Below are 23502 nucleotides of genomic sequence, written 5' to 3'. Positions count from 1 at the left end.
CATAAAGCTCATCCGTACATGTCGGGTCGTTTAGCATTGCTCGAAGATTTTCCAACTACATAATAATTAATAACTTATATAAACTTATAAGTTAAATAATTAAACATAAACAAAAACTACGAAAGTACATTGCTATTTCTTACACTTAAATACAAGAAATACCAAAACTACAATGTTATTTCTTGCACTTGGAACAAAAACATAATTTTCAAATCAACATGCATTTATCGATGCCAAAGTACATTGTTACTTTTAAACTTAGACAAAAAACCAAAGTACATTGCTATTCATTGCACTTGGGACAAAAATCCAATTAGCAAAGCTTTTAACAAATAATCACCACAAAACAAAATTACCAAATCAACATGCATTTAATGATGGCAAAGTACATTGCTATTTTTAAACTAGGGACAAAAAACCAAAGTACATTCCTATTTCTTGCACATGGTTGTCGTTAATCATTTCATTATTAAAAATCATTTTAAAAATCATTGAAGTTAGTTAAAATTCGTTTAATCAATTTAGCCCAATGAATATATTGTCCGTTCTTTTTATGTTTTTAGGATTTTCAAACAGTTTTTCTTACATAAGTATAATACAATTTAATAAGTAAAGGAAAAAAATAGACCATGCTCAGATAAATTTATACTTTGATAATAAAAAAATATATTTAATAAAGTTATAAATAATTCATTTATTTTATATCTACTCGTTAAATAAACTTTTTGTTAACATAGCTTATTAGTTGCTTCATAGAATATTTTATTATTATATTAAAAACAAATGACCTAAAATCAAAATCAAATTGGTAAATATTGAAGAAAAAAACGTTTTTAAGAAAAAACAACTATTTGCTTCTTGCATCCTAGAAAATAACTATTTGTTTGTCATCTTACACCCAATTTTATAACATTTTATTTTTGTTTTTTTTTAATTATAGCATTGCATTTTAAACAATTATATTATGTTGTTGTTTTTTTTAATTATATAATGTATTTTAAAAATATATATACCACATATACACCAAATACATATACATTCACCTACATACATAATAGCATCCTACTTATATCAAAACCACATACTTTCACATAATACATAAGAGCATCAAATACACATACTTTCACATACATATACCACATATATACCAAATACACATACATACATAATACTATCCTACTTATACCAAATACACATACTTTCACATATATAGATAATAACATCCTACTTATACCAAATTCACAAACTTTCACATGCATATACCACATATACACCAAACACACATACATTCACATACACACATAATAACATCATACTTATACCAAATACACATATTTTCACATATATAGATAATAACATCCTACTTAAAACAAATGCATAAATTTCACATTCATATACCACATATACACCAAACACACACACACATTGACATATATACACCAAACTTACATATATTCACATACATATATCAAATATGCACACATATGCCAAATTTCACATAATTTATATAACTACACATATTTTGCAATTAAACATGAATTTCACAGTAAATAGAACCTATGGTGGCGGAAATAAAAGAAATGATGCAGTGGTGGTGGAAGTTGTCGGTGGTGATCACCGGGAAACTAAATCAAAAACTGAAATTGACATTTTTTGCAATTAATCACTAAAATAAGTTAAAAATAGATCTTACAAGAGAAAATGGAAATGGAAATAAGCTAGAAATACCTGCCCTGGCCAGAGATTTATCTTCAGTCGCCGAAACTATCCCGTCCTCAGTCGCCGGTGGTATATATTTTGCCCGTCGGTATCTATTCACTGTGGCCGGTAATTAAATCAATCGACGTGATGGTGGCTTGAATCGTTGGGAATCGGCGAATAAGAGGGAAAGAAAAAAACGCAGAAGGAGATATAGAGCGAAACAGAAGAGAAAAGGAAAAGTGATCAATTTTGTTTGGTTAACTGCGTCGACCTTTCTCGGCGACGTAAGGGCTTTAGCGACGATTATTATCAATAGCGTCGACAACTTCAGAGGGAATTATTGTCGCGTCATTTATTCGACATTTAGCGGCGATAGGGTTAGGTCATTAGCGGCGTCTTGTGTCGCTGGGATTGGTGTTGTGCGTTCTAGGAGTACCCCAACCATTGGATTAGAAACAGGATCGAATGACTCTAGTTACCAGAAAGTGAAAACACGGATACATGTTATGGCCCTTTAGCGACGACACCAATTGCGGCGATAAGTAACTTTAACGGCGACAAATTTATATGACACCGCTATTGGTGTCGCCGATAATAACTGTATCTTTTGTAGTGTATGAAGGGCCGAAGGAGCCCCTATATACTATAAAAAGAATAATAAACCAAATAAATTTCTACAATATATATATATATATATATATATATATATATATATATATATATATATATATATATATATATATATATATATATATTGTGTATCACCAAAAAAACTACATCTCCGTCAATAGCCCTATGACATTAACGTTAGACCATTAGATATAGGCACGTACACCATAGTGACTTCAAATAAAATTGGGGCCCGCATCACCATTGCCCCACCCATATCTATTTATCTTTCTTCTTGACTTCCATGGGTCCTTTCTTACAACTTGCAAGGACATTTAAAATCTTCTATAACGCCATCTTTGCCTATCTCTAAAATTAAGAAAATTAAATTCAACTTTATGACTCTTACCAACCGGCGAGTAGGTTCAACAATCAAAACTAGACAAAGTATCATTGGGATGCGTGGCAAAGCCCATGTTTATGACTTTTTGAGGATTGTATTATACACGTTAATTCAATTATTCTTGAAGTATTCTAAATCCGGTTGTGATGCAAGACATTATATTTTTTTTTTTAGCAATCGATATTATAGAACAACTAACAAAGGAACTAGAGAACAATATAAAGATACATTACAAGCATGTATAGGAGAGCAACACCACATATTTCAATTTAGATAAATACCATTAAAACCAAAATGATTTGGCCGATAAAAAGTAATCCTTTCAAATTAGAGGTAAAAAAAAGATAAACACCATTAGAAAGAGGTTTGAACCCTCTATAAGAAGTATAGTTGAATCTCATTACCAATGGTGATATAAATCAAAATATATATATGTTAACAATTAAAGCAAGTTAAAGCATAATTGATGAAGTGCAGTTTAATAGTTGAATTTGTTTGTAATGTTAAATCCAAATGATCATTCTTTTGTTTTTTAATTTTCTTTTGTTAACATTTGTAACTAAACATCCATAGCAAAATTTTAATTTGTACGGATAGGTGCCGTTCAAGTCTCATTTTAGACTAAACATGTAGAATATGAGTAATACAGTGGGTGCTTGTATATAGTGTATATAGGGGTTCTAAATTAAATTTGAAAAGAATCATCTTTTCCAATTTCATGTACGTAGCTAATAATGCTCAACCAATTCTGTACCACCATGTGTCCATATTTAAAACTGTGTGTAATTAAATATTAATATTTACCTTGCTGAAACAAGGTTAAACACATGCTCGATACCCATTTTCCACAAAAAATTTTCTATATAATGGGACCTCAGTAGAGGACTTATAGCACCACCCATAGATGATGGCTTCTCTTGCCTTGTCTAGTCTTCCCACCTCCACCACTACCAAAAAACCCTTCTTTTCCAAAACATCCTCGCATGTGAAGCCATTCCATCGCTTCAAAGTTTCATGCAATGCACCCGCTAATAAGAATGACAAAACCGTCAATAATTCTGATACCCCAAAGCTCATACTACCCAAAACATCACATGAAATGCAGAACGTAGACAGGAGGAACTTGCTCCTCGGACTCGGAGGTCTCTACGGCGCTGCCAACTTGACCACCATTCCATCAGCCTTTGGCATTCCCATCGCTGCTCCTGACAATATTTCAGACTGTGTTGCTGCGACGTCAAACCTAAGGAACAGCAAAGACGCTATAAGGGGATTAGCTTGTTGCCCTCCGGTGCTTTCAACAAACAAACCAACAGATTACGTCCTTCCTTTAAACCCTGTGATTCGTGTTCGACCAGCTGCACAGAAAGCCACTGCCGATTACATTGCCAAGTATCAACAAGCAATTCAAGCCATGAAGGATCTCCCGGAGGACCACCCACATAGCTGGAAGCAACAAGGCAAGATTCACTGTGCTTATTGCAACGGTGGTTACAATCAAGAACAAAGTGGTTACCCGAATTTACAACTTCAGATTCACAACTCGTGGCTCTTCTTTCCTTTCCACCGGTGGTACCTCTATTTCTACGAGAAGATATTGGGGAAGTTGATTAATGATCCAACTTTCGCTCTACCATACTGGAACTGGGATAACCCTACTGGAATGGTTATTCCTGCCATGTTCGAACAGAACAGCAAAACTAACTCTCTGTTTGACCCTTTAAGGGATGCTAGACACCTCCCACCTTCTATCTTTGATGTTGAATATGCTGGTGCAGACACTGGTGCCACTTGTATAGACCAGATAGCGATTAATCTGTCTTCAATGTACAGACAGATGGTCACCAACTCCACTGATACAAAACGATTCTTCGGTGGCGAATTTGTAGCTGGAAATGACCCTCTTGCGAGCGAGTTCAATGTAGCTGGGACAATAGAAGCTGGGGTTCACACCGCGGCTCACCGCTGGGTGGGTAATTCAAGGATGGCCAACAGCGAAGACATGGGGAACTTCTACTCCGCAGGATATGATCCTCTCTTTTACGTCCACCATGCCAATGTCGACCGGATGTGGCAAATCTGGAAAGATATTGACAAGAAGGCACACAAGGATCCGACCTCTGGCGACTGGCTAAATGCATCATACGTGTTTTACGATGAGAATGAAAATCTTGTACGTGTCTACAACCGAGACTGTGTAGACATTAATCGGATGGGATATGACTACGAAAGGTCAGCAATCCCATGGATCCGTAGTCGGCCGACTGCACATGCCAAGGGGGCTAACGTTGCTGCTAAGTCTGCCGGAATCGTGCAGAAGGTGGAGGATATCGTATTCCCGTTGAAGTTAAACAAGATTGTGAAGGTTCTAGTGAAGAGGCCAGCTACAAACAGGACCAAGGAGGAAAAGGAGAAGGCAAATGAGCTGTTGTTCTTGAATGGAATCACGTTTGATGCTGAGCGGTTTCTCAAGATTGACGTGTTTGTCAACGACGTCGACGATGGAGTTCAGACCACCGCTGCTGATAGTGAGTTCGCTGGTAGTTTCGCACAGTTGCCTCATAACCATGGTGACAAGATGTTTATGAAGAGTGGGGCGGCGTTTGGGATCACGGAGCTCTTGGAGGACATTGAAGCTGAAGGTGATGAGTCTGTTGTAGTGACATTGGTGCCGAGAACAGGGTGTGATGAAGTAACTATTGGCGAGATTAAGATTCAGCTGGTTCCCATTGCTTAAAGTTTATTGAAGTAATGCATTTTCAACTGTCATGCATTAGTATGCATGGGTACGTAAGTCTGTTGGGTGTCTGGTTACCGAGGATTTTTGATGTTCTCGTAACCAAATAATAAGGATTATCATTCCAAGTTTAGAATCGTGTAACCGCAAACGCTAGTATATGTTTGATTGTTATTTTTGCGTTTCGATTTTAATTCACTTGAAGTACTTTTTTTTTTTAGTAATCTCCGTTTTCATGTTTTACGAAAGGTAAAGAATTCGCTCTATGTGCTTGCATAATTGCTCCATTTGTGTGTCGTTCGCTTCATTTTAAGTTTTATTTCAATAAATAGAACTCTACTGGTTATATTAAAAAAACACTTTGCTAATTGAATCACATGTCAAATAATATTATTTTTGTGTACAATTTTAAAATATCAATATATTTTCAAATCGGGAAAAAAGTAATTAAACAAAAGTATAAACCTGGACCTCCCTATGTTCCTATTTGTTTTTAGCTTCATTTAAACGACCATCATATATATCTTTAGCATCGATATGATCAAGGACATATTTATTGTATCCGCATTCCACTTTTTCACTACAAGAATCGACATCTATGCGAACGACATTTTCTACCACTGTTCCGAAGACAAGTCGTCGATAAAACCTATACGACGACTTTTCGTCAGTACAAAGTCGCCGTATAGGCCCATTGGTAAAAGTCGAAAATGACACCAGGATAGATTTCGTTGGTATAGATCAATCATTGCCGAAGACAAGTCGTCTGAAAAAGGTCGTCAGAATTGATTTCCGAGGAAAAAAATGTTTTATTAAATACCAAGTCATACACCAAGTCGTTGGTATGAATGTAATCTGTACCGACAACAAGTTGTCGGAAAAAATAATGCTATTTAGATGACACATCGTCGGGAAAAGATGGTAACCGTTAACTTCTATTTTATCTGTACATACAACTTGTCTATAGTTTTTTTTTTTTTTTTTTTTTTTTTTAAATATTTTTCACAGTTTTTGTTATATTTACAAAATATGTTATCTCAAACCATTAAATTTCAAATTCAAGATATGCAAAATAATAAGCATAATAAACCATTAAATTTCAAAGTCAAAATATATATAGAAAAATAACAAAAAAAGAAAAAAGAAAAAAAAACCTTCAAGAAACATTGTTCAAAATAACATAAAAGTTCAATCATAATCTTCACCGTTCTCTTTCTCATTCTCGTCCTCGTCGGTTTTGTTGGTTGGTGTGGGGGTATTTTTTGGAAACATAATGGGATTGAATAACATCCCAAAAATTTCAAGAAAATTTAAACTTTTAAAACAACTCATTTACTAATAAAGGTGTTTACAAAATCATTGTTTCCAAAACATTATTTAAAATCAGAGTCTCCCAAGATCCAATCGATAGTAAAACCAAGGATGTGTACGGTCATGTCTTCGCCTCGTCACAAACATTTGAAGCACCTGAAACAATAAACTGAAACTGTAAGCACGAACTTAGTGAGTTCCCCCAAAATACCAACACACGAACAAATAACACATTCAAATAACACTCTGTATTAGGTCTGCAGCAAAAAGATTGGATTACCCTTGAGCCACAGTATGAGTCTGACTTGCCTATCGGGCCCACAACTCATATCTGGCTTGCTCCTGAGCCCACAACATAAGTCTGGCTTGCCCTCGGGGCCCACAACTTATGTCTGGCTTCCTCCCTAGTCCAATTAGTCATCAGATTAGAATACAAATGTTCAGCCCTCAGTACTAGTCTGGCGTACCAACCGATCCTCATCTCGTATCTGGAATGCTACCGAGCCCTTGGTATGAGTCTGGCATGCCCTACCCGACCCTCAGCTTGTATCCGGAAAGCTCATGATCCCTCAGTATGAGTATGGCATGCCCTCCCTGTTGAGAGAAAAACTTGGAGACACACTTGAACAAACGTTAGAACAAGTGGATTGCAGAATAGTTAATCTCGAAGGATCTAAAAGCTCAATAATAATATAAATAATTTATAGTTAGATAGTTAGAGAGTTAGTTGCGGAAAAGTAAAGAAATAGAAATGACAACAATTGTTATATCAAGTATACACATAAGTTGATTCATAACGAGGAATGCATTCAAACCAAGTTAATAAGGAAGATCAAACTTAGTGATTAAGTCACAGAAGACTTGCTCCGAAGAGAGATTATATTAAGATGAATTCTGGTAAGATTGAAGTAGAAAGAGATGAGTAATAGAGAGATAGAAAAGATAACTTCAGAAATGTGTATTCAGATAGAATGCATAAGTTATCGGTATTGAATACAAGAGAATGAGCTCTATTTATAGAGACTCAGAAATACACTAGATTACATCTCTAAGAGTAGCCATGCAAGGCATACTGGACAATAGAGAGTATTACATAAGAAGACAATTAAAGTAATCTAGCTGAAGACTGCGGTAGAAAGACTCCGGTTGCGGTTGCTGATGAACAAGATTTGACTGCGGGTGCTGAACTGTTGCGGTAGCTGAAGTGGCTGTGGTAGCTAAGTTCAAGAGGGTCACTTTTATGATTCAACAATTTCCCCCTAAGTGACCTCTGTAACTTCGGTTCAGCTATCAAGTTTGAGGAACTTGATCAGGATCCACCAAAATTTCCTGATGTTTTCCAGCCAAGTGATTCTCCTTAGGATTTCGAATTTGACTTCTACGGTGGTATGCTTTGATCTTTCAACTCCGACTCGGCTAATGTCAAGTTGCTTCTTGGTCAGGCGATGCATGGCAGTCATAGGAATGAAGTATTTGACATTATCAGTCTTCCTTTTGAAAATGACTCCAAGTTCAGGAAAGTTGGTTGCGCCTAAGGATCTTTCTTGAAAGCCTTCGGTAGGCATAGGTGCAGGTTCGAGTGGTGGCAGATCAAATTTCTTGGCTATGGTGGGGTAGATATCCGCATCAATCTTGGCAAAGTCACAGACGGTTTCCTTTAGAAAAGTGTTAGCCCTTTCAAGCGCAATCTTCATTTTAGGGTGCTTCTCGGACTTATTTTGGAACACTTTGGCAATGAGGAAGATTTCTTCCGGATTCATGCAAGGAAAGTCTGCCTGGGTGCGGACATAATCATGCTCTCTTCTTGTGAGGGTATACTGGATGTAGTCAGCCTTCATGAACTTCCAGATTTTGTAGTTCTTGACTGCGGATGGTCTATCGTTAGACCATATGTTTTCAATGGAAGAGGCATTTTTAGCATGGAAGAGACTAAGTCTCTCAAATTCCATTGGCAGTCTTTTGTGATCAGGAAGGCTGCGGTCAAATTGCTCAAAAACTGTGAAGAATTTGGCATTTGGAGAAATTGGGACATCCCAGTATCCGTCCGAGGGGGGTTCAGCATAAGTGAGGTGGAGTCTGTAATCTCCGTCCAGCAGTCGGCGGTGCGGATTGATCCATGAATTTATCAAGGATTCGTCCATCATTGTGTCAAAACCGCATTCTCTCCATATTAGCTCTGCAAGTTTGGCTGCCTTCCAGTCTTGTTTTCTTTGAGCGGTTGCAGGGGAGTCCGTTGAGCTTGGAGATGACATGTTCTCCGCGAGGTTTTTGAAGTGAGGGGGAGTCTCTGGCTTTTCAGGAGTGACTTCCTTTTGCGGTGAAGGGTTATGTGGTGGAGTGTGATGAGATGGTGTAGGTGTGGGAATTTTTTCTGTGATGATGGGGGGACTTTGATGTTGTGAGATGGATGGATCAGAGTGATGGACTTCTTCTTCTTCACTTCCCCCTCTTGAGGGATGCAACGGAGGAGCTTCCTCAAGCCATTGTTTAAGGCTATCAACCTTGGCAAAAACCTCTTGGAATTGAGCTTTGAGGGCTTCAGCCAACTGTTGATTGTTTGGAATGGAGGAGCTGAAGAGTAGCCTGTGGATTTCCTTGGTAAGCTGGAGGATCTCAGGACCATGGAAGTTGGAGGACAGGGATCGTTGCAGTCTGTTGATTGTCGCTTGAAGAACGGAGATAGTGGACTCATAAGCAGTGTGAGTCTCATCTATCAGCTTCTGAGACTGTGTGGCTTGATCCGCGATGGCTGTTTGGAGATCCATTTTGATTGCGGTCACCTCAGTGATGAGGCGTTCCGCAGCAGCCATAAAGTCCTTATGATATGCCTTGCGGTTGTTGTCAAGGGACCGGATCCCCATTTCTACTTTGAGAGAAATCCTCTCAGCAGCCAAGCGTTCCCTTGTCTCCAGACGCTCTATACGTTCGATCAGGGACTGCGGTCCCGGGGTGTCTTCTGGTTGCGGTTGAGTTGGCTTGACCGCAGCTAAGATCTGATCAACTTTAGCTTGTAAACTCATGAACTCTTTTCTGGTGACAACATTCTTCTTCTTTTTCTTCTTGTCTTTTGGTTTGGAAGTTGAATGGTGGGAGCCACTGGATTCCTCTTCCTCATCAAATATCACGAGGTCATCATCAGAAGGGTTGGGCTTGTTGACCTCCTGAATATCGTCATCATCAAGACCGAAGGTGGGAGCAGAACTGACCTCGATTGCGGTTCCTTCGTCTTGTGATTCGTGGACTGTTGGAGTGGGAATTGGATTGGGAGTTGGAGTGACTTTGGAGGTACCTGCAGCTGCACCTGAAGCTTGAGCTTTAAGAATTGTTTCAGCCATCTCGGTCATCCAGTCTTGAACTTTCTGAATAGTGGCTACGGTATTGGCATTGCTGATAGCATTTGCCCAATACTTAGCCACTGACTGGATTTCTTGCTCTTTTAGCTGTTGCTGCTTGATTTGTTGTTCCTTGCGGGCTTGGAATGCCCTTCTGAATGCAACATACTTTTTGATTTCTGACTCAGTTACAGGAGTGTACCGTAACCATGAGTCATTTGATTCGTCGCTGTCAAATCCGTGGAAACGCACCGAAGTGTCCTTCGGGTCCACGGATCCTTGCACGTTTGTGCTCACCGTGCCTAAACCACCTGCTGTGGATGTAATCAGAGTAGGATTTCCTGAGCTTCCTTGGTCTCCTTGACCCGTAGTCAAGTGTGGCCTTAGCTCAGTTCTGGCATGGGCGGAAGAAGTGCCCTGCGGTTGGGAAGGTGTTTGTAGTGTTTGGGTGACGTTTAAAAGGATGGAGTGCAACTCCTCGGGAGAAAAGAAATGCAGTCGGGAAGCCCTGGAGACCTTAGGGCGAGCACCAGTGTCATCCTCTTGGGAGTGAACTGGGGGGGAGTCTCCACGATGTTGTGAATCAGACTCACTTTCTGAGTCTGATTGGAAAATGATTGTGGTGTTGAATGGGTCTGCGGCCACCCCAAGGACTACTGGAGCCTTTTGAGAGGCTTCAGTATTCGTCCGGTCACGTATTTGGCCAGAGGAATCGGTTTTTCTTTTCTTAAGGATAACAATTGGTTGCCTATCCTCATCAGAATCACTACTGGGTATAGGTGCGGTTGGTTTGGTTTTACGCTTCTTGGTGGGTGCGGTTGGTTTGGGAGCATCCTTCTTAGGGGTTCTTTGTTTCTTCTTGGTTGCCAATTGCTTTCTTCTTTGAGAAAGATTGGAGAGTGTAGTGGCAGAAGGGACCGCGGTACCTTCAGGGTTAACAATTGCGGATGGGTGTCGAAGAGGTGGGGTAGGAGGGTATGGGGCAATACCTTCCGTAGCCTCAATGTGATCTGAGACATCAGCAGTCTCACGACCAAGTGTTGTAAGAATGTGGGTATGGAGTCTGTGGATAGGTCCAAAAACAGTTTGATTGGAAGAGGGATTGTACCTTTTGAGATCCTTAGTGACAAAGAAGTTGATGTCACTACCCATATCGATTCCAGCGTCCGCATGAAGGTCTGAGATGCAGAGTGACCAGAACCTTGCAAAAGTGAGCTCGGTTGGGTTCTCCTTTGGGCTCTCTTTGGGAATGTATTGAAGGAAGTCGTCCCATAGGATCTGCCCGTAGTTTACATCGTGCCCTGTGAATATGCTCCACACCAACTCCAATAGCTTGAGTCCCACGTTGTCTATGCCTCCGGTTATGCCGGATAGACAGCGGATGATGAAATGGCACACAAACTGCCAAACCGCAGGCAACTGGTTTTTCTTAAATTCACCAATTCCTCTAATTGGTTTCTGATACCCCATTTGGTAGAGGGCAGAAGTAACGTCCGCCATGGAAGGAGAGAAGATCTTGATGGAGGGATGAACCAGAAGGTTTATGGCAGTGAGAAACTTTTCTTTGGACAGGATGACCAAAGAATCGTTAATTAGATTGAGGTGAACTTCTTGAGGGTTTTCGATTGGGCGATAGGCGGAGAATGCACACTTGAAGAGGGTTGAGCATGGAACAACATCTGTGAAAGCGTCGAAAGGACCAAACAGTGGGTGATTCTTGAGAAACTTGATCATTAGTTTGGTTGGAGCATTGTATGAAGAATGATCTTCAAACACTGCTCGAAAGTTGCTCGAGGCAATTGTTGGAGAGTCTGAACCGGTAGGATTCACTGAACCTGAAGCCTTAGATTGTTTCTTTGATGCACCTGATTTCACCATTGTAGGAGCTTGAGAAAAAGAAAAGGAAAACACAGTTCTTGAAGGATTTGAGAGGAAAAGTTCGATCTTCAGAAAGCGTAAAGTGATTTTGGGGAAGAAGATAGGTTTATAAAGGGGTGAAAATTTTATTAACCCTAGGTAAAAGGTAAGGATAAGGTAAAAACGTCGTTTTGAATTTGGGGGGAATCTTTGAATTGGGGATTAAATCTCAGCCACAAATAATAAAACGATTTAAAAAAGATTTGGGAGATTTACTAAAAGGGGGTTTGCATTTAATGAAAAGTCAGACATCTATCAATGTGTCAGGTGATCGTGGGGCGAGGGAAAAGGAAGTTGACGTGTTGGGGAGAGGAAAAGACAGATTAAGGATGTGATTATGGAATACGTGCTTTTTGTCGTCATGCCTAAAAATAGGTCTGACAGAAGGTTTATTCAGAAAAAGATTGAGACAGTTTCTCAACGGAATGTTTTTTTTTATTTAATGTTTTATTTAATGAAGGATCATTAAATAGCACACAAAGATTCAAGAGTTGATGAAACAGTTGAGAAATCAGCAAAGTGATCGCGGATGGAAACTGCATTGCGGATGGAAAGATGAATGACTGCAGTATAAGAACTGAAAAGAGCACTTGTACAAAGATTAGTAATAACAAACAATAAGGACCCATGAGAGATAAGTATGATTTATGGTTGCGGTACCACGACTGCGGTACCTAAACCATCTATCATAAGTAACTCTCAGTTAGAACCGCAACGGAGACCAAGGATGGTCTGCAGTATCTATTAATTCAAAAAGAATTGTGGGTCTGGATTCATCATTCCTAACATTTGTAGGAAGGTGTTAAGCTTTGTGGAGTCGAGCGCTTTTGTGAACACATCAGCAATCTCTTCATGAGTATGGACAAAGATGAGTTCAATGTTACCTTTCAAGATGTGGTCTTTGATGAAATGATACCATAGTTCAATATGCTTAGTCTTAGAGTGCTGAATTGGATTGTAAGAAATAGCAATAGCACTTTCAGAGTCACAGTAGATTGGTATCCGCAGCATTCTATACCCGTAGTCCATTAGTTAAGTTTTCATCCAAAGGACTTGAGAACAACAGCTGGCTGCGGCCACATACTCAGCTTCTGCAGTAGACAGAGAGACACAACTTTGTTTCCTTGAGGACCAGCTGACGAGTCTTCCACCCAAAAATTGACATCCTCCTAAGGTACTTTTGCGGTCTAATCTGCATCCGGCGTGATCCGCATCTGTGAAAGCTTGCAGGCTGAAGTCATTGCCTGCAGGGTACCATAGACCAAGAGATTTGCTTCCTTTCAGGTACCGTAGAATTTGTTTGGCTGCGGTCATATGTGACACTTTTGGGTCAGCCTGATACCTTGCACATACACCAGTTGCAAAGACAATGTCTGGCCTGCTTGCGGTGAGGTACATCAAAGATCCAATGATACCTCTATAAGTCTTGTGATCCACAGATTCGCCTGAGGGATCAGCAGAGATCTTATAACCGAAGGCCATGGGGACCTTAGCAGAAGAACAGTTGTCCATGGAATATTTCTTTAAAAGTTCAGTGGTATATTTTTCTTGATGAATGAATATCCCTTGCAGAATTTGTTTCACTTGAAGTCCTAGAAAGAAGTTAATCTCTCTATTCATGCTCATTTTGAACTTGTTGGTCATGAGCTTAGCAAATTCATCCACCATTCCTTGATCAGTCGATCCGAAGATGATATCATCCACATATATTTGTACAAGCATATGGTGGTTATCATTTGCTTTTCTAAATAACGTGGGGTCAATCACTCCTCTCTTGTACTCGGATGAGACAAGGAATTCCGAAAGAGTCTCATACCATGCTCTTGGGGCTTGCTTCAGACCGTAGACTGCTTTTTCAAGCTTGTAGCAGTGGTCTGGGAATTCAACATTTTCAAAACCTGGAGGTTGTTGAAGGTAAACCTCTTCTTTTAATTCCCCATTGAGAAAGGCACTCTTAACGTCCATTTGGTGTACCTTGACGTTCTTATGGGCTGAGTATGCTAGGAAGATCCGTATAGCTTCCATGCGTGCTACCGGAGCATACGTTTCATCGTAGTCAATACCTTCAAGTTGACTATACCCCTTTGCAACTAGTCTTGCCTTGTTTCTGACTACCGCACCAGATTCATCCAGCTTGTTTTTGAATACCCATCTAGTGCCAACAATAGAGTGACCACGTGGCTTCGGAACGAGCTGCCAAACTTTGTTTCTTTGAAATTCTTCTAGCTCTTCTTGCATTGCAGCTATCCAGTCAGGTTCAAGCAATGCTTCTTTGATCGTTCTGGGTTCTACCGAGGACATAAATGTTGCGTAGTGGCAGTGATCAGATAGGTCCTTGGAAGATCGAGTCTGAATACCTGCGGATGGGTTGCCAATGATTTGACCTGGTGGGTGGTCCTTCATCCATACGTGAAGACGGGGTTGTAGATGATCAGCAGCTGCGGTAGAGGGAATATCTTGAATATCAGAAGAATCTGCGGTTGGAGATGGCAGTTCCCCCTGGACTTGAGAACATCCTGCTGAGTCATCTTGGTTTGTTGGAACAAGAGTGGAGTTTTCTTGAGCAGTTGGGAGTGGTTCCCCCTGGATTGCTGATGGGAGTTCCTCTGGAACCTGAGAGGGTTCCCCCTGGACTGCAGATGGGAGAGTGATATTCCTTGAATCGGTTCTCGTGTCAATGTTCTCTATGAGTTCATCATCCGAATCCGAAGATACGTTTGATGGTAATGTTTCTCTGCGGGTGGGAACTTGAACAACATCTGGTACTGGAACCTCGATGGTTGTTGCTTGATCCGGAGTAGAGCTTTCCCCCTCAACCGGAGAGGTGAAATTATTGAGAGATGCTACTTCAGATAGAGATGGACCAGAAATATCAGCATGTTGTTGTTGAGCTGCGGATGACACAAGAACTTCGGATAGTTTCGCCGTTTCAACAGGGTCGAAAAGATCTTCATAATTGACTTCAACTAGATTTAAGGGTCCTGAAGAAGCAGGAATATCACTTTCCATGATTGCGGTGGTTTCATTTGATGGAGGGGCATTGCGGATGTGAGAATCATCAAATTTAACATCGAAGCTTTCAATGATTAGCCTTGTACGTCTGATGAGCACCCGGTAAGGAAATTTATTAGTGGAATAACCAAGGAAGATGCCTTCATCAGACTTCGGTGCAAACTTGTTAAGCTGATCTCGGTTGTTGATCACGAAACATCTACACCCAAAGATATGAAAGAAGCGAACATTGGGCTTGCGGTTGTTGAGGCCTTCATATGGTGTTTTGTTGAGACGTTTGCATACAATGCTTCGATTTTGTACAAAGCAGGCAGTTGCTACAGCTTCAGCCCAGAAGTAGAGAGGGAGGTGTGCGAAGTTGAGCATGGATATGGATGCTTCTACCAGTGTGCGGTTCCTTCTCTCTACCACTCCATTTTGTTGTGGTGTATAAGGAGCTGAGAAGTTGTGAGTGACGCCTTTGGAAACCAAGAAACTGTTGAGAAGAGAGTTAGTAAACTCGGTTCCATTATCACTGCGGATACATCTTACTGGAAGCTTGATCTGAAGTTCCATTTCCTTTATGAAGTTGATGAGAACCTGCGGTGTTTCTGACTTGAGTCTGAGGAAGAAAACCCAAGTGAAGCGTGTGAAGTCATCAACTATAACCAGTATGTACTTCTTGTGATGGAGACTGGCTACGGTTGATGGACCGCAGAGATCAATATGTAAGAGCTCTAGTGGTTCAGAGATTGAAGAATCAGTTACAATGGGGTGACTTGCTTTAGATTGCTTTCCATATTCACAAGCCGGACAAAGAGTATCGTTGCTGAATTTGAGAATAGGGAGACCTCTGACTAGTTCTCAGGTGACCAAGTTGTTGATGTACCTGAAGTTGAGATGAGCTAGCTTGCGGTGCCATAGCCAGCTGACTTCAAATACAACTTTGGATAGGAAACACAACTGCGGTCTACCAATGATCAGAGAGACATCCAAAGGGTACATGGTACCTTCGGATCGGGATTTGATCAGGCATGTGTTCCTATCACTTGTCATTACGTAGCAAAACTGATCATCAAATTCAACTCGATGTCCTGCTTTACATAGTTGGCCAACACTGATGAGATTGTGTTTAAGGCTTTCTACATAAGCAACCTTCTGAATGGAAAAGTTCCCCGTAGTGAGAACACCGTAACCTCGGATGACACCATTCGCATTGTTGCCGAATGTGACATTTCCACCATTGCATATTGGCCTGAAATCCCGAAGGTACTCTAACCTTCCGGTCATGTGCAAGGAGCAGGCACTGTCAATTAACCACTCATCTTCTTGTTCCTCCTTGCACAAAGCCTGAGAATTATACGGTTAGTTTAGGCATCCAAACTAGTTTGGAGCCTGGGACAACTGATGTGTTTCTGAGTGATGTATGGACCGAGGTTGCAGGGACATGTCTCTTGTCAACTTTTAATCCTAGTCCTGGGTGTTTGAGCAGATTTGGAGTGTTGAAGTTTTTTGAAAAAGTACGAGGTTTCGTGTTGAGAGTTTGTGAAAAAGTACGAGGTTTCGTGTTGAGAGTTTGTGAAAAAGTACGAGGTTTCTGACTCTGACTAGATTTGACGTAAGATGAATCCTTCTGACAACTACACTGACATTTACAAAAAGAAATTTTGTCTTTTGATCTGACACTATGTTTGGTCAGCGGTTTAAAGGATGAATTTGACCTGTTACCGGACCGAGGTGGGTAATTCCTGACATGAGTGTTGGTGGGTTTTGAAAAAGGTTGTTTTTGAAAAGATTTAGCACGTGTAGGTTTCTGAGTTCTTTTTGGTGGAGTTGGTAGAATACCCTTCCACCATTTGAAATTCTGATGTGACTTTAAAAGTGTTGGAATGGGTAAGATACCCTTCCATTTTGGATCGTCCAAGGAATACACTTGAAAACCATTGATTTGAAAAGACTTTACAACCTTTTGATTTTTGTCAGATGAACTAGGAATGACTGATGAAACTTGACATTCCTTTTTGTTTATTTTCTTGATAGGAGAGTTTTTTGGAATGTAGTGTGAGAAAACAAATTTTTCGGGACTTTTGGATTTTGGAAATCTGACATGCTTCTTGTTTTTTGAAAAGGTTTGTCTATTTGTGCCACAAGATCGAATTTCTTCTTTAAAAGCCTTTTTAGCTAATGATTTTGGTGAACCGCAGTCTCTGTTATTCAACTGCGGTTTCCTTGAATCTTTTGAAATTTTGTGAAAACGAGGACTTGAATCATCAGAACTTGAGGATTCAGGGATTTGAGAACATTGACCTACTTCGAAGTTTTCTATTGGTAACTCATGATGAATTGTTTGAAGAGTGACATAACTTTTGTTCGAAGACTGCGGTAGGGATGACTTGACTACCGCAGAGTAAGTCTTTGTTGGGACTTCAGTGGGATTTTTGTGGGACTTTTAACTACAGTTTGAGACACTACGGTCTGAGGATAGAGATGGAAAGTGTTTTGAGACTGCGGGTCCTTCAATGACAATTTCTTCATCAACTACGGATGAGGTTTGAGAATTTGGATAAATGATGCCACAGATAGGAATTTGATCACTTGTGTGACCCGAAACCTCAGGCACAATTTCCTCAATGACACAGTTATTGCTTAGATTATGCAATCTACCGAAGTGAGTTTTGATATCTTCGGGAAAAGTCTTGTCATTGACAGGGAAATGAAATTCTCGGTCCGGAGGGACATACAGTCTGTCTTTGTTGAAACGGGGTGAGGAATCCATTACGGTAGGATATCCATTTGACCAACCCCAATTGTATGTATTGTCCACGGTTCCATTGTTTACCAAATTTTCAATAACTTCACTTTCATTAAACAATTTTTCAATTAAGAGATTTAAGCGTACAATTTCACTCTGAGCTAAATCTCTCTGGTTCAAAGCTATCTCTAATTGGGTTTCACTTAACATTCTTGCATCTTTTTCTAACTCTAAGTCCTTCTCTAACATAGCCATTTTGAGTCTTTTGTTATCCAGTCGTCCTCTCACGTGGAACACCTCTTGGGACGCAATATTCTTCTCATCTAAGGCTTTATTATAGTCTGTAAGGACGGCAACACAAGTGTCATTAAGATCATTTATGTAGGGTTGACAGTCATGCATGCTATAATTTAGAGTTTGGATCATAAGTTTTACCTGTTCGACGATGCTTAGAGTTCCATCCTTTGCCATGTAGCAGTAGTTCTTGTTCATCATTGTTGACTCATCAGCATCCGCACTGGCCAACATGCAGATTTTCCCTTTTCCTTTGACACTGCTGATGGCTTCATCTTTATCTCCAGATGACCACACTTGATGGTCTCTTTTGACATGGGCTACGTATGCCCTTGCCTTTTCTTTATCTTCCAACTCTTGAGCCATTCTAAGGTAGAATGCTCTGTCTTTTACTACATTGGCCTTACAATCTCTTGCAAAGTGGTTCTCTTTGTTGCATTTGTGACAAATTACAACATCAGTTTTGTCTTCTGAGGGAGTACCGGAGTCAGTGGTTTGAGGAGACTGCGGTACCTCCTTTGGTTGATTAATTTGAGATTGCGGTGGTGGATGAGAATTTTTGGAATATCGAGAATGGTTATTCTGGGAACCGAAGTTACGGTTGAATGGAGGTTTGTTGAACTGTTGATGCTTGCGGAAGGAAGGAGGTGGTAGACGGTTGAACTGTTGACTAACCAGAGCAATAGCCTTCTGAAATTCTTCTTCATCATCATACTCTGAGTCAGCTTTGTATGACTGCGGTGGAGTGTCATACGATGAAGAGTAGGGTGACTGCGGTGGAGCTTGTGCTATTAGAGCAAGTGGTCCTCCGAAGTCAGCACAGTCTTTGAGTACGGTGGATTCTTGTGCTTGCAGCTCTCCATAGAGCTTGTAGAGTGACAAAGAGTGAATCTTTCTATCGCCTTGGACTATCATCTTAGCCGTAGTCCAATGTCTTCCCAAACCATTAAGAAACTGAAGGTTTGTTTCATGGTTACTGCGGATGGTGCCCGCATTGGATAACTTGGTGACTATCAGATTGAACCTTTTGAAGGAGTCTTCCAAACTTTCGCTGGTATGAGCTTTGAAGTTGTTAAACTCATTGAGTGCGGTAGTAAGCTTCTTATCTTGTGCTTGTTCTGAGCCTTCGTACAGATTCTTGAGAACTTCCCAGATCTCTTTTGCTGATTTGCAATTTATGATAATATCGAAGTTGTCAGGAGCAACTCCACAGGAGATTTCATAAAAAGCAACAACATCATTTTCCATTTTATCGAGATCATCCTTGGTGGGACGGCTCATAACTGGTTGACCTCCTCCTAGTCTGGTTGTAGCGCCGTCGGTTTGGACTGGAGTCAAGACTGGGACATGTGGTCCTTCTTCTACGGATCGCCATACATCTCTACCAAGTCTTCTTAAATATCTTTCCATTCTTTGTGACCAGTGATGATATTCATTTGCTACTGGACAATAGAGAGTATTACATAAGAAGACAATTAAAGTAATCTAGCTGAAAGACTGCGGTAGAAAGACTCCGGTTGCGGTTGCTGATGAACAAGATTTGACTGCAGGTGCTGAACTGTTGCGGTAGCTGAAGTGGCTGCGGTAGCTAAGTTCAAGAGGGTCACTTTTATGATTCAACACTCCCCGACCCTCAACTCATATCTGGATTGCTCTAGGGTTTGTTAGCTACCGCACGGAGCAGTACTACCTCAACCAAACCCACTCAATATGTCGACATATAACAAATAATCATATACATAGATAATCAGACAATATCACAGGCAGTCCTATAGATCTACCAAACTAACATATCAAAACTAGCATGCATATCTATTCCATACTCAGCATATCAATGAATATCAGGTTATCAAACCAATGGGCCGGCCTTGGTGCCTTCGACCCGTAAGTACAGTGAGGAAAGCTCACCTCTCGATCTGATCAATAGCTGGTGAGGCCTCGCCTCCGAATTTTAGCTTTAACCGCCACCTAACTAACCAAAATACTAATTCGGAATCAACATCGAAAAGACCAAATCTCAAACACCAACCAAAATACCCAAAATACCCTCAAGGTCCAACTTCGTCAAACTCAACGATCAAGGTCAACAGTCCATGTTGACCCAATACGCCGTGTTGACTTAGAAACACGTCGTGCTCCCCCTGCATCCAAACAGTCGGGAAAATCCCGTCCAACAAGCTGTGTTGACTTAGAAACAAGTTGTGTTTGCCGAAGTTGCAACAACTTAATATATTCAGCTTCCTTTTCGTCTCCAAGAGCTCCAAGGCTCATATTGTGACAACCCAAAAATTTCTACCTTGTAAAGTCAATCCAAGCAATCAAAAGACAGACTTGTTTCTGTTAACTTTTAACTTTGTTAAGGGTCTGTTTGAGAGTTCTAAGCCTAGTACACTCAAGAATTGTGTATTAGGAAGTATTAACTTGAGATCATTGAGTTGAATTCGAGCCTGAAACCCCTTCACAAGGAGTTCATGGCCGCAAAATAGGGTTCACGGCTGTGAAACCATGTTGGCCGTGAACCCCTCTTCATTTGTATGAAGTTCCTTCATTATTTCTTCATTTCTCACATCTTCAAGTCAAGAACTCTCAAAACTCTCTCAAGTATCATCAAGAACACTCTTCTTTCTCTTCAAAATCGTAAGTGATTCATCCCTTGTTACTTGATATCCTTCTTATTCAGAAGAAGCTCTTTGATTTCATCCATGAATTCAACACTTTTTGTTTAGATCTTCAAATCACCATCTTTTCACCAAGAACACACACACTTGTTCTTGGGCCGTAAACTCCCTAAAGGCTTCCAATTAGTAAGTATCATATCCATATACTTGTTGTCCATTAGAAGCTCTTGAATCCCCATGAAACAAACATCTTTTTAGCATGATCCTTCAAGAGTTCACGGTCGTGAACCCTTCATTGGTCCGTGAACCATTCATAGGATCATGATATGGTCGTGAACCCTTTATCCATGGCCGTAAAACCTTCTTAAGGCCAAGCTTGGGCCGTAAACACTTCAAGTATCCTTGGCCGTGAACACTTCTTGGCCGTAAACACTTCCTTGTGTGGCCGTGAACTCCCTTCAATCAATCACATGTGATTGTAACACTTCATTGAGAGTGTTTCCTAGTTCCTAAGGTTGTTTCCCTTACAAGTTAGTTGTTTTAAACACTAATTATATACATATATGTATCAATATATGTCAATTAGGACTCGTTTGTGCCTCGGGACTTCATTCATGGAACTTCTCATCCTTACTCGAATCTTTAGTTAAATCACCCACATAAGGTGAGTTCATACCCCTATAATCAATCTTTTAAATGTTTTTAAATGCTTTTAAGGGGCGGGGGGGGGGGGGATACAAGTTGAACACAATGATATTGTGTAAATATTTACCTGTGATAACCATCACATTAAAGGATATCTTATGCTTTTGTAAGTGATCAGATCTATTCAACAACTCTTTTAAAAATATGTTAGTTTATTGTTTATAAAACTCCGTTTTAAGGTACATGCATAACTCAGTAGATAATTGAGTCTTTTCTTCAAGTCAGTAACAGTTCAAACAAGCATACTAGTAAACTATAATAGGTATAGTTTAGGGGTTCAGTTCATACTATAACTAGAACAGGATGGACCATACTATAACAAGAACATGAAGGAACATACTATATTCTAGAACAGAAGAACAAATCATGATTCACGAACTTATACTTTACACTCCCAGTAACCTAGGAAGGGAATGTATCATTAACTCATTGTTTATAACAAAATATGCTAATATACATATATATATATATATATATATATATATATATATATATATATATATATATATATATATATATATATATATATGTGTGGTACATCCACAGAGTACCAGGTTATATGTGGGCTACATCTACAAAGTACCGAAGTTATATATGGGGTACATCTACAAAGTACCAGAAAAATATAAATATAACATATTAATATATACAAAACTCACAACAGTATCGACTGAGGTGTATAGAGTACATGACTTCATTACTTCTAGTAGTCTTCCTAGCAAATAGAACAACGCCACATAACTTCCTAGTAACATGAACATTCAGTTAGAAGGGGGCCTATAATTGTAACTTTATGATTCCTTGGTAGATACATCTGGGATATATATTAATCGGGTCCGACAGGCAGTAGGATGTGTGCTTTCCGCTTCATTTCCTATTCCTTGTTTGGTTGTGGGCTTAGAGCAGATTCACCCAGTCTACTATCTATTCGATCTTATCTATATATATCTTGTATACACCAAGTAATCATAGGGAGTATCAGGTATGGGTCAGGTCATAGCATACAAATTCAATATACCGTTTTCTAGAGCAAACACATACTTTTCAGATAGAACATTTAGTAAGCTAAACTAGAAACTGATTAGTAAAAGGTTTAATTCAATTTATTAAACCACTATAAGTTAAAGGACCTTTAGTGTGTAATTCTATAATACCTTAGTTTATACATCAGGGTTATATATAATTAATATTCGATAGGCAGTTGGATGTGTGCTTTTCGCCTTACTTCCTGTTCCTTGTTTAACTGGTTGTGGGCTTAGGGTAGATTCACCCATTTAACTATCCGTTCGATATTAGATTATATATAGCTAGTATAAACTAAGTGATTGTAGAAGGAACTATTGTGGTTACCATTTTTACTAAAGGAAATATATGATTTTTGTTGGATAAGGTGTCTAAGTCCATAACTATATTTAGTATGTATTTGACCCAGCTTGGCATGGTCCATTTGGGTTGCATCTTCATCTCAACAATTGGATAGACAGAATGAGAAAAAGGACACTTACGATTTGTTAATATATTATAAATTCTAATATATTAATATGAAATCATATTATTTAATTAGTATTGATCAAGAATTAATTTGGAATTAATTTTGTGATAAAAAAGAGACTAATTAAATATATGGGGATTGATTTGTAAATCATTCATTCTTATATAGTGGGCTTATGGTTCGTGATTCACTAGATTGGGCTAGGACCCATTGGGTGCTCCATGGATACTCCATGGAGGTTATTATTGGATTAGTGTCTAAGTCCATAACTATTTTGGTATGTACTTGACCCGATTATGAGCATGGTCCTTTTGGGTTGCCTTCACCATAGCAATATGTAGGATGAATTAAAGAGAGAAATGTTTAACTATGATTTATTAATATATTATAAGAATAATATATTAAAGGAGAAATCATAATGTTTAATTGATATTAGTCAAGAATTAATTAAGAATTAATTTTGTGGCTAAAAGAGATTAATTAAACTTAGGGGACTGGATTTGTAATTATAAGATAATTACGATTGGGCTATGGATCACCTAATAATATATAGGTTGGACGAATTCTATAGGAAGCCCATTAGAAATCGTCCAAGGGATATGTTAAAGGAGTCCATGGGCTGCTTAGGGCCTAAGCAGCC

General features: G+C 39.5%; 1 pseudogene; it reads left to right on the top strand.

Annotated features, from left to right (window-relative positions):
* The first annotated feature begins 3587 nt into the window (after window positions 1-3587).
* Window positions 3588-5670, top strand: LOC145136684 (polyphenol oxidase I, chloroplastic pseudogene; annotated as a pseudogene).
* Window positions 5671-23502: the final 17832 nt, after the last annotated feature.

This window comes from Lactuca virosa, chromosome 9, assembly GCF_052849685.1.
Source record: "Lactuca virosa cultivar CGN04683 chromosome 9, Lactuca_virosa_CGN04683_v6, whole genome shotgun sequence".
Classification (NCBI taxonomy): Eukaryota; Viridiplantae; Streptophyta; class Magnoliopsida; order Asterales; family Asteraceae; genus Lactuca; species Lactuca virosa.
Note: the sequence above shows the minus strand (reverse complement) of the source record. Positions and strands in the feature narration are given on the sequence as shown.